Here is an 8948-nt window from a genome sequence, read left to right on the forward strand (position 1 = left end):
TATAACTAGGCCCTATAAAGATTTAAGTTTATAATTAAGAATAACACTTACTTTAACTATAAAGTTATTATTAATGTTATATAAATTAATAATAAAAATGTTCTATATGTTATTAATGCAGACACATTATTTTAGGCTGCCACATTCCTAAAATCTATGTCCACACAAGATACCTAGAATGCACTATGTAAATACTAGATTAACACTTATTAAGAACCCTTAGACTATATTATGCATAACCCTAGTATAAACTTTGCTTTAAAGGATTTTTAAGCTTGTGCAAAAATTATAGGAGCTATATGCAGGCAGATGCCTGTAGAAGCATATTAGGCAGTTAAAAAGGTTAAGCGCGCGCATGCACCTCTCTAACAAGCGTTTAACATCTTAAAGACTAAGCTAGGTAACTGTACAGATAATAAGGCTATCCTGCAGATAGCAGTTAAAGCTCTAAACAACACAGCTAGCCTACACAGTCTAGTACCCACACTGCTAGTCTTTAAGGCATACCTAAGAATTAACCTAGACTTTCTGCTATTACTAGACATTATTACATAAGCAAGCGCTGTATAAAAGGTAATAAAGATACTTTAAAAGGACTATGCAAAAGTAAATATTAATTATGTAATTAACACCTATAATAGCTTTATAACATATAAAGTTCTTAACTTCCCCCTTAGCTTAGAGATTATAGCATAGAGAGAGAAGAAAAGCTAGACTAGCCTATATAAGATTAAAAGCATTAAAAGAAAAGATGTTATTATTAAGAAAAAAAATAGCCTACTAAAGCTCTAATATATGCAGGTTAAACTATACTATAAAGAAAAAAAGAAAGATAACCTACTTATAATAAATAACCTAGATAAACTAATTCTTGTATAAAAGGATTTTTTAAAGAAGAGGAAAAAAGAACAGCCCTATAAGAATGTTATAAAGGTAGAACTAAAGCCTACTATAAACTAAGCCCCTTAGAATAGCAATGCTGCACTAGTGTAAAAGGAAGATATAGATACTAGGAGAAGTAGAAAGTAAAGAAAACCTGCATAAAGTCTAGACTAGGTATTTCTAACCTAAAAGAAGAAAAATAATTAGGCCTTATCTATTAAGCTTTGTATAAATAGTGTAATTACTACACCTAAAAAGCTATTTAAGAAATTAAACTATATAAAGATAGACACTCTAATTACTAATAGCACTTTTAAAGTTATAGTGTATAACTTAATAAAGCATAAAGGTTAGATTTTTAACCTCTACTTTATATAAAAAGTAAAAGGCAAAATAACTTAACTATATAAGAAATCCTACTTAGTGTTTGCTAGCTACTTAGATAAAGAAAAAAGAAAAATCTTTACCTAGTTACTAACTATCTAGAGAATAAGCTAAAGACTACTTCTAGCTATAGAAGTAAGCTTAAAAGCTACATATAAAATGCATTTTAAACTGTGTAATATTACATAAGCATACATCTAATTAATAAATAAGCTTATGCGCACGCTGTACACAAAGCTACTAAAGAAGATGCGCTAGAGCTTTCTACTAAATATAATACTCTAGGTTGTACAACCTTTGTATAAAGCTACTAAATTAGGACTGTATTAGTTTAAGACATATTATAACTACTATAAAAAAAAGCTGCGCATGCACATCTCTTTATATAACCTCTACTTCTTAATTACTAATAAAGGAGAGTACACTTTTAGTATTACTAGCTTATAGATAGATAACACTTTAAGCATTATAACAAAAAATTTTATGTAAAGAAAAAAGAAAAAACTATAAAAGGCAAAGTTTTATGTAAAAGGTAAGACTATTTTAGCAAAAAAGCAGCTTATTAAGTTTAATAGCAGAAAGATTAAACTTACATATAATATAGTAGTTCTTACTTAGAAGAGATAAGTAAGCTACTTTTATATAATTAACCTAAAGGATAAAGATGCTGCATAATAATATGTTAAGTAACATGCAAGAGGGGCATACATTGCATCTATGTGTTAACTAAAGGCAGCATTTAACCTATCTATTACTGCATAAACTATAGACCCTTTGCATAATAATATTAACACACTTAACACATAAATCTAATAGTAGATAGATAATAGTAAGCGCAGTTTTACTTTTCTATTATTATAGCTTAATTATGCAAAGCTGTTTATCTTTATAGATAGATTATTTACTAATAATAAAGACTTTAGCTTATAGCTAGGATTTTTAATTATATTAAGTAATAAAAACTATATAGAGTAAAGCAACTACTTTAAAATACTAGGCAACATTATACACTAGAATTTTACTAAGTGTAAAAGAGTAACTAGAAGTGTCCTTGCTAGCAAACTATATAGAATAGTTAGAAGGTTTAATAATGCAATTACTTTTAGTATAACTTTATAGTAAATTATATAAACGCTTAAACTGCTACTAATCTTAGTAGTAATCTGCATAGATTTAAGGTCTCTATATAATTACCTTATTAAGCTAGGCACTACTAGTAAAAAGTAACTTATAATTAACATTATGTTACTTTATAAATTATATAAGAAAAGGGAAATTACTAAGATTAAGTAAATTAATAGTAAAAACAACTTAGTAGATGCATATATAAAGAAAACACTAAACTAGGCTTTTTAATTACTAGTTCTAACTAACTGCCTCTCTGTCTAGATAGAAGCATCTGTGGACTAGCTAGATCCTGTGCGCAAAGATGCCTTAGACTAACTAGACTAATAACGCCTTTATATAAGGCCTATTTCTTTTTATTTTGTTTTATTTTTTTTTATATTATATGTAATTATCTTTCTTATTATAAGGATCTGTTACTGCTAGCACTGTACAAAAAGAGAAAAGAGCTAGGGGATTATACAGCAGGGCTTAGAAAGCAAAGGATAAAAAAAAGAAAAGCTATTTACATAGCACAACTAGCCTATCTTAACACATAGTATTACTAAGGCAAGTCTTAACAAATAAGGTAGAGTAAAGGTAGAATGTAATTAGATAGACCTACACAGACAAAAGAGAGGTAACGCGTACAGAAGGCAACTCTTTAGACAAAAAGAAAAGTTGCTAGTGTCTGTACGCAGCAGCAGCGTTACAGTCTGGATACAAGCGATCGCGCACAAGCAGGATCACGTATCTATGTTATATAATGCTTGTGCGCAAACCTCTGTGCGCGAACATTTAGATATCCCCCTTTTCCTCTGTATAGAGGAAAGACAAGAGTAATAGAACTAGAAACATGTTGCCCTTACCTTACCTACCTTGTACGCTGTGCACACTGTACACCACTCTTACTCTTGCTACTTAAGTGCTTATACCATAAGCAGCTAGCTGTCGGAGCCTATTTAACACTTTACATAATAAAAAATATAACTTTATATAAATATAGTCTAATATAGCTAGGGTATAGTTTACTAACGCGCGTGTAGGTCCTCTTATATTGTAAGAAAAAATTTTTAGTTTTTTAGGGCTATCTTAAGCTATAGGCAGCAGCCTAAAACATAAAAAGTAAAAAGGACAAAGAAGAGGCCTTTAAGGCTATTTTAAAGTTTGCTTAGAACCTAGCGTAAGTAGTGTAGGTTGTAAAGAGTTAGGAAGCTAGTTTTCCTACAGCTAGTGTTTAGGTGGCCTTATTCTACTAAAACACTAAGCTGCTCTGTTAAGTTTTAGCCTTAAAAGCTCTAGTGTTTAACTTTTAGGCAGACATTACAGCGCTTTTAGGTGGCTAAGGATAAGGCAGAGGGGGTTTAGAGGGAGTCTAAAGAGAAGAGAGGAGGGGAGAAAAGAGAGAAAGAAGAGCAGAGAAGAAGGAAAAGAAGAGTCTAGAGGTGTCTAACAGCTTGCTGTTAAACTTTCTAAGTAACATGTCTATAAAGTTATAATAATATTATATAAAAATATAATTTAACTTCTTACTTTTATACTTTATTATCTACTAAGTAATCTATACTTTCTATACTAGCTTTTAAAAGCTTTAATCTACTTCTATAAAGCCCTTAGAGGTCCTAGCTAATTTAGATGCTTATTATAAAAGGCTTTTAATTTATAAGGGGAACTTATAAAATTTAAAGCTTTATACTAGACTAGATTAGAGTTATGTCTTACTTATTTTACCTAGTACTTAAGCATTTTCTAGTAAAGCTTACTAGTAAGTATTTCCTTTACTTCTTACTTCTCTACTTTATTAATAGTAATTCTAGGAGGTTTTAAAAGTTTTTATCTTAAAAGTAGATTTTAAAAGTCTTTATAAAGCATATTTAGTGTAAAAATGTTATATATCTTTAACTTTAAAAGTAGCTTTAGGTAGTACAAGTTTCTAACTTATTTAAGTACCTTAAAAAGGCTTTTTTATTATTTAGATAGTTTTTAGCTAGGTTTTTAAATAGCTAGGTTTTTAGTGTCTAGGTAGACTATGTTGCTAACCTTTTAGTTAACTAGCTAGTAGTAGCAGTTAACTATAATTTACATCTAATCTTAGGCCTTTTTTATATAGGTCTTAGCTAACTTCTAGGCTGCGTGCATGTAAGTTGCTAATGCTAGGGCATTCTTCTAATTTAACTTATCTGTGGCTGTGATAAGTTCTATAGAATGTTTCTAGTCCTAGCTTTAACATAGTTTAAAGCTGTATAGGACTTAATACAAAAACATTTTAATTATTGTATAAAGTAAAGTTATTTAAGCCTAATTAATTAGAGGTAGTAAGAAACTCTAGTTGTCTTAGTAAAAAAATATAAAAGGCCTTAGTCTTTAATTAATATATTTATTTATAATCTTTGTTTAGCTATCTATTTCCTTATAATAGGCAGTAAAAAGCTTAACTTTTACACTTAAAATTTAATAAAATTTAGACTAAAAACTAGATATAAACTAAGGTCCTTAATTAAAAATAATAGTTTTAGGTGTGTAGCTAAAACAGTACACCTATTAAATAAACAAAGTAGCTATTTTTTAAGTGTTAATTATTTTATAGCAGGGGATAAAAATAGCTTATTTTAATAAGTAATTAATTATAACTATAATCTAATTATATCTAGACTTATCTTTAAAAAACTTTTTAAAGTTAATGCATAAGTGCTGCATTAGTTAAGCAGAAATTAGTAGGGGGTAAATAAAGCCTAGAGTTTAGGTCTATTTTAAATAAGCTTTATAATAAAAGAAGTAATTTTATATATATTATTTGCAAGTAGCCTCTATACCTTTTTAGTAGTACTTTTAGGACAGTAACTAATAAGTCTTAGTAGCACTAGGGTGTGCTAAAGATACTTAATTATAGACTTTTTAGATAAGTTAGGTGCACAGTAGCAAGTCTACTAGAACACATAAACAGTTAGCATAAAAGAGTAGTCTATTTCTTATCTAATAATAGTAGAGTAGAAGTTCTTACTTCTACATAAAAAAGGCTTAATTCTTTTAAAGTAATATATTAATTAATTTTAAAAAATTTAAAGACATAACCTAGTTTAGTTCTTTTATAACATTTAGCGTAGCTGCTTAAGTTATTGTTTAAGCAATATAGTACTAGGCTAGTTTAGAGTTAATTTAGGGGTGCAGTTAGTGCAGTTCTAGTAAGACTCTTAACTTATTATTAGTTTAAGCTACTTTTAAATTTTCTACATCTTATTTATAATAACTAAGAATGTCTGCCTTAGTGTTGTTCTTACTAGAGGTGTACTTAATTTAGAAGTAATACTAAGCTAACTTTTTAGCTTAACAAACCTAATAAGCATTTAGCACTTTTGTTATTATAAAGTACTTTAATAAATAATAATTAGTATATACTAAGGTGCTTATTACTATAGATGTAAGCTTAGCTTTTTATTATTTAAACACAGTAACAATTGCAAATAGCTCTTTATTATATATCTTCTAGTTTAGCTCTAAACTAGATAGGACTTTACTATAGAATAATATAAAGCACTAATTTTTATCTACTTGTTTCTGAAAAAGGACTTTTACTACTACCTTATTAAAAGTGTTAGTTTTAATTTTAGTTTACAACATAAAGTTAAAATAGTAAAGTGTAGGTATACTTAGTAGCGTAGACTTTAGCTTTTTAAAAGCTACGTTACACTCTAAAGTCTATTTAAAAAAAGTAGTAAGGCTCTAAAGCATAATAATTAGTTTTGCTATATAAAAGAATTTTAGAATAAATTGCTAATAGAATCTAGTAAAGCCTAGAAAGGATTTCACACCTGTTACAGTAGTAGGCGCCTGCTAGTTGCGTAGCACCTCTACTTTCTCTAGGTTAACTTTTAGTCTTTTATTTAAAAGTATATAGCTAAGATACCTTATTTAAGTAACATAGAATTTGCTTTTTTTAATCTCTACTTATAATCCTACTTACTATAGCCTTTCTAAAACTTTTTTAATATAAAGGATATAAGTTACCTTATCTTTAGAGTAAATAAGAATGTTATTAAGATAAGTAATATAGAAATTATCTAGATAGTTAATTAATACATTATTTATATAGCACTAGTAAGTTACTAGACTATTACATAATCTAAAAGGCAAAACTTTACACTTATAGGTTTTATATTATGTCTAAAAGGTAGTACACTTTTTAGAGCTTAGATCTATCCTAATCTTATTAAAAGCTATGTAAATATTAAACTTAGTAAAGATTACTGCCTTAGTAAGTCTTAACAGGAGTTTATTTATATATAGTATTAGATACACATTCTTACAGGTAAGAGTGTTAAGTTTATAGTAATTAACGCAGATATGTAAGTTGCTATTTAGTTTTTGTACATAAAAAATAAAAGATGTAAAAGGGCTTTAACTCTGCTTAATAAAGCTATATTTTAAATTATTTATAACATATTTCTTTATTACCTCTAGCTTCTTAAGGTTCTGTTTGTACAACAGACTGTAACTATTAGAAAGAGGCTTTATAAGGACAATCTTGTAGTTATATAGACAATGTACTAGTAGCTAGTAAGCTGCTATGTAGCTAAATACATCTTAGTACTAATAGTATTTAGCAGGCAATTAGAGGTTTACTAATGCTTTAGTTTTATGTTTAGTGTCTAACTATAAGGCTTACTTATCTTTAATTAACTACTTAATTTTATAGATAAAAGTTAAAAAAAACTTATTTTCTTTTTTTTTATGTTAAAATAAAAAGCATTTACTAAAATTAAAGTAATAGTAGCTAAATAGACCTTCTTTAGACTTGTTCTAGACTTCTTAATAAATAAGCAGAAAAACAATTTAAGTGTCTTTAGACTATAAATAATAGAAGATCTGTATAATTTTAGTAGCCTTAGTAAACTCTTAGTGCAGTAGATTGTTAGGCTGCATAACTACTAAAATTAGTCTTTTTCCTATAGTGTGTTGTATTATTTAATATCTAGCTCTACTTTTTTATTATGCGTAGGCTAGGTTAATTGCATAAGCAAGGGCAGTAAAGGTTTAAAATACTACAACAGTTTATAAATAATCTGTAAAAGCAAAGCTTGCTTAGAGTAATTGTTGCAACTACTAATTAAAGAGTAATAAGAAGCAAGTCTATTAACTATAAGAGGTTTATAAAGAGCTTAGGCGCTAAGTGTCTTAGGCTGCTTGTCTGAAACACAGGCGCGACACCAGGCCTATGTGCGCGACAGTAGGTCTCTGCGCTCTTCTTACGCAACAGTAATAGTTAGCGTATTAAAGTAAGTTATCTAGGTTAAAGAATAGTTACAGCATAATGCTTAGCAAAGTAGTATTAGACAGGTAATAGACATATAATAATAACATTTAACTATAGCATGTAACTAATCTGTTTGCAGTAGTAACACTTAGATGTGTTGTTACTATAGTTGCACAATAGTTAGATGTGTTGTCACACAATAGTTAGATGCGTTAGCACTATAGTTGTATGCATCTCAGCACAGTCTGTTGCTAAGACCCACCTAATTATTTCGCATATATATAGACTCTTGTAAAGGACTCCTCTAGCAATACATTTAATGCAGTTCCTTATGTCTCTAGTGCCTTACATAGCTTCACATAATCACTAACACACTAATATAGCTAATGCTAATCCCTAACACACTAATATAGCTAAAAAAGTAAATAATAGCTAGCTCTAGCTTTTAACGCGTTTCTGCCCTTGCAATAGCCTTTCTTTATCACAGTTATGTTACAGCTATCTAACCCCTGAGTACCCTAAGGGCTTGGCACAGGGTATATAGGCTCCTCAGCCTCTGTACCTCTGCCTCTAACCCTAAGGTTTACTCTCTCTTGTTACCCCCCTATCCTACATTCCCTCTTTATAACCTGTTTTTTCTGCTTAATACCTCTTACATCCTCCTCTTTGCACCTTGCGGTCTCTAGCGTTGTGTAATAAGGTAGACGCCCCGCCTGCTAAGCTAATACTATGCAACTTTCCCTACTATACTAAAAGGTACGCACAGGAATACTTAAGCTAAGTATTCCTGCATATATATATAGATAATGCTAGAGCTAGCACTAGCACTAGTGGTTGTCTCTAGTCTAGCCTAAACCTCTATAAGCGAGAGAAGGCCACGTGGTTAACTGTGCCTACCTTGTTACATGTTGCGCCTGTTCCTTTCACTGCCTAATACTGCCACACTATGCCTAATACTGCTACCTAATATCTTTAATTTAATTGTTTTAGCATTAAAGCTCTAGTTGTAGAGCTGCAGCTTGTGTAGTTTGTTGCCTCTGCAGGAATTTCTTAGAGTGCTAGGGAGCCCTAGCGCTGCCTCTGCCTCTGCCTCTGCCTCTCTATCGCTGCAAAGATTAATGTAGTACATGTAATACCTTAACAAGTTGTTTTGCTTACACAACTGCTAGTTTAGCTTCTTTAACTACTGTTTAAATATAATAGGCTAATGCCTAGAGATGTTAGTAAGAGATTACCTACTAGAGTTAAGAAATGCATAAAGTAAATTGCAGTAAATTGCAGTAAACTACAGCAAATTGCAGCAAACTACAGCAAATTGCAGCAAACT

This window comes from Lindgomyces ingoldianus (genome assembly GCF_010093535.1).
Source record: "Lindgomyces ingoldianus strain ATCC 200398 unplaced genomic scaffold BDR25scaffold_7, whole genome shotgun sequence".
Taxonomy (NCBI): domain Eukaryota; kingdom Fungi; phylum Ascomycota; class Dothideomycetes; order Pleosporales; family Lindgomycetaceae; genus Lindgomyces; species Lindgomyces ingoldianus.